General features: G+C 36.1%; 1 long non-coding RNA gene across 1 annotated transcript; it reads left to right on the top strand.

Moving 5' to 3' along the window:
* Positions 1 to 432: 432 nt before the first annotated feature.
* LOC140324137 (uncharacterized) lies at positions 433 to 3,746 on the top strand. Its single transcript, XR_011919496.1, has 2 exons — positions 433 to 974; positions 2,786 to 3,746. It is a non-coding gene; the product is annotated as an uncharacterized lncRNA (long non-coding RNA).
* The last annotated feature ends 429 nt before the right edge of the window (positions 3,747 to 4,175 follow it).

Below are 4,175 nucleotides of genomic sequence, written 5' to 3'. Positions count from 1 at the left end.
ATCAAGTCTAAGCAGTTACCCCAGAAAGTTTTGAGGATCAATAATAATATCACCTAGCAATACCCTTCTGGAAGTTATTTGACAAGCAATACCTCCCACGACTCCAGCAAAAAGTATCTAGCTAAGAGTAACCCTCCCACCCAACAATACCTCCCATGCTAGGGGTGTTTATATTTTCTCCACTTCTTACCTAGGTTGTTCTTTAGTTCCTTGTGTCCTGTCCATTTTTTGGGCAGGGTTGAGGCTTAAGGCATGAATGGGAGCAAAAAAAGACCTTCATGCATCCAGGAGAAAAAGAACAAGTGCCCTGGACTGAGCTGTTCCCGCACCTTGAAGGGGATTCCATTTGTGAGTGAAAGGGGGGCACAGACAGCAATGAAAGGGGCCACTTGTGTATTTGACAGTTAGAGGGGTTCCAGACACCAAAATGCCCCCTAAATATGCCACTTCTTTGGGTAGGAAAAAGCCTTAGAAATTGTTTCAAAATTGTGCAGAATGCCCTAAAGTTGGCTTATTTCAGCCAAGTGTCATCAGATATTTTAACATAATATGTTGTGTGGTTTCTTGTTATGTTTTCAGTTTAGTTAAAATGTAGTTTTCCTTTCAACCTTGTGCTTAAATAAAGTCATGTGAGAACTGACTTGATTCTGGTGCAGCACTGAATATCTCCCAGTAGATGGTGAACAAAGTACAAGTGGAAACAAGGGTGAATGTTTGAGAAAAGGCAACATAGAGGCAAAACATTGTCTTTAATTGTTTGCTATGGGTTGTTGCCTTTTGCCCACTGCCATAAGAGAGGATTTTTTGATGTGGTCCGTTTTGCCAGGTCATACATCCTCTAGTGACATACAAGGTGACAGAAGAAAATGCACTGGACGGTGAAGAAACTTGTATTCTTGCATTGTGTAGAAAACTTGTAGCAGCCAAAAAGTGGAGAAAAAAGGTAGATTTTCAATACACAGGCCACCAAATAGGTAAGTATAGTTTACATTTTTGGATAGCTTTTTTGGTAAATTTGACCCCTGGACCAGTGGGAGTCTGATTTATTTTTTTGTTGTGCTTCTGCAATTATATAACCAACAGCCAATAGGAATGTTGTTTGCTGTGTAACTTACGGGAGAGCCCACAGCCAACAGAAAAAGAAGCAAATGCAGTATTAGTTTCTTCCAAACAAGCATATTGACATATTGGAGCTTAATTATTGTATGTTTTTATGGTGTAAGTAGAATAGCTTTTTTATCTTTAAAAGAGAGAACTGGCGGAGACAATTTCTCATCTGTTTGTACAAATCACGGCATATAAAACTTCAATTTAAAAAGTCTCTGCGGTGTTAAGTTTTGTAGACACATGTTTTTGTAAAATAAGAGGACAGCTCTAGTGAATACTACGATGCATTCTCGTCCAGCTAGATTTTATGACCATTTTTGGAACACTTCCCATAATTTAACAGACTTTCCTTTAGATACTCCAATCATTCTTGTCTAAGTGTCTAAAGTGTTTTTATTTGATTGCTTACTAATAACAACACATGTTAAGAACATTATGCTCCTATTAATACGTTTAAGGCCACATTTAAAAGTCATGAATTGAACTATTTTAGACTCCTAGGAGGCAACTGGTTAACATTATAGAACTTCCTGCCTTCTTGACTTGATAGGACAGTATCAAAAGATTCCATCAGGTAAAGGTAATTGTCTTAAGTATGCTTTATGTGAATGTGCATTTAATTAAATTGAGAAGCCCTTTGTGGACAGCAACTTAAGACTGTATCATTTTACCATTTTTTCCTCTTTGAAGCTGCCGACTTCAAGAACACAAACATTAACCTTAAGTGCCTTCAGAATGCCTATGTATATTTTATTGTTTACATTATTCTTTCAATGTTTTTATTCAAAAGATAAAAAATTTAACTGGTTTAGACTTAGGATATATATAAATGCATTAACTATACATTAACTAAAAAATACAAATATTATACAGCAAAATTATTTATATAGTGATTTTTGTTGCAATAAATATACAGTGGTGAAAATATACCATTAAAACGCATTCCAGGTGACAAAACAGCTTTATTACCATGTGCTGATCCTTTTATATTTGTTAATTAATATGGAAGAATGCATTTCCAACATCACTTTAGCATGCATTTTTTTCTGTATTATGAAGCAACTAATTCTGACCATCTTATTAAGTTACTTACAGTAACTTACCTTAACTTAATAACACTGGACTGGAGCTTATTAGCTGGACTACACATTTGGGCTGTGGAAAATACAGGATTGCATTAATGCATGCCGTTTTATACAAAAATGCATGTGTTAACACAGAAACATATGAAATATGCATTGGTGTGCTAGGATGTCATTCATTCCTAATGGTTTACCCAAAATATATATGCAATATGTGCAATCTCCCCTCCTATTTTGTGTTAATTCCCCCACCTACTAGATTGTAAGCTCTTCGGGGCAGGGTCCTCTCCTCCTGTATCACTGTCTGTATTAGTCTGTCATTTGCAACCCCTATTTAATGTACAGCGCTGCGTAATATGTTGGCGCTATAAAAATCCTGTTTATTATTAATAATAATATTAATAATGTGCAAGATGCACAACATCTTGTGATATGTGTTGCGTTCAGTGGCCCATTTAAATGAGCAGCCTCTGAGTGATCATACCAAGTGATTTCTTGTAAAGGATTTTTGTAGTAGAGTAGTGAAGTAGAATACAAATTTTATTACAACAAAATTACAAAAATTCTGGTTTGTAATTGTCATATGCTTGCTACAGATTGGCATGGTCTTTATCATATCATCACCTGGACATATCAACAGTGGACCTGTATTTGGCTGATTGTATCCTTTACACCTTATAGTGCCACTGGGAATAAATTACCCGTGCAAAAGTGTGCAAGATGGCCAAAGATCCTGAACCCTGAAGAGGACCAGGTAAAGATGGAGGCACCTGTGATGGAGTGAGGAGAAAAGGCAGGAAAGTTTATTTTACCGCAGAAGGGATATCAACTCCCTCTTCTACAATAAAGGATATGCCAACTTGCAATTTTTTTTTTTTTTTTTTTATTTGAATGTATTACAGAGAAACACCAGAGTTTAAGTGCCACCAGTACCCTACCCTTTTTTAAGAATAGATGATGGGTGTTGATATTGAATTAATGTGTCTTACTTTTGAATGCAATTTAAATGGCTGCATTGTTTTTTTTTTTTCCCATATAATGACAATGGACTTTGTTGCAAACTCCCTGCTGTCAATGTTTGTTTACCTGTGTTTATTGTACACTTGAAAACCCTGAAATAAAGTTTATTAAAAAAAAACATATTATTTATTATTCCACCAAACAACCACCGGCACATTTTCGGGGTCACATATCAGCCCTTTTATCATGAATTATAGGGTGTACGGAAAAAGCAGTCCATGGATTAAGCATATAATCAAGTATAGTAAACAAACACAACCATGCAAAAATTCTGAACAGGAGAGCTGGAGGATCCTAAATAGGAGAACACTGTTGCATGTACATTCTCTTAAGTAGGATAAAGGGTGTGTGACCCTAAAAAACACTGGCTGTTTGATGGAACAATAAGTTTCTTCTTTGGACTCCTATACCTAGTAGTATGGCACCTGACTTTCTTTATTCTTTAGTATGTCTTATTCTTTAGTATGTTCTGGGAACCACAGCCAATATACTGAAAATTCTTGAGCATCCATCTAAATAAAATTCTAGTGATCTTCATTCTTTCCTGCATATTGATTACATCATTGATCACAGTCATTTATCACCAAATCATACCAGCTAAACTTGCCATAGTTAAAGAGCTATAGATCCTTCCTTGTATTGATACTGGTAATATTTTCTGATCTAGAGGTTGAAAAAATGAAGCGCCCTCCCAAAGCAGGGTATGATCCTGATAGTAAATGCTCTTTAGGCCTTTATAAAAGCTCTGAAATGGTAAAGGATTTTCATGTGGTAGGCTGTCCTCTAAACCTAAGAAAAACAAACAATTTTAGACAGAAAACGAGGAAATTCCTCCATGAGCACCATCACAGTATAGTAAGGGAAGAGTGGAACCCCTGTCAGTGTTTTTATTACTATCTGTGTCCTTGATGCAGATCTGGTGAAACTATTATCAGCAGGGGAAGAAGTGAGGTATAGCTCTCTATC

This window comes from Pyxicephalus adspersus, chromosome 2 (genome assembly GCF_032062135.1).
Source record: "Pyxicephalus adspersus chromosome 2, UCB_Pads_2.0, whole genome shotgun sequence".
Taxonomy (NCBI): domain Eukaryota; kingdom Metazoa; phylum Chordata; class Amphibia; order Anura; family Pyxicephalidae; genus Pyxicephalus; species Pyxicephalus adspersus.
The sequence above is the reverse complement of the archived record's forward strand: the minus strand, read 5'-3'. Positions and strand labels throughout refer to the sequence as shown.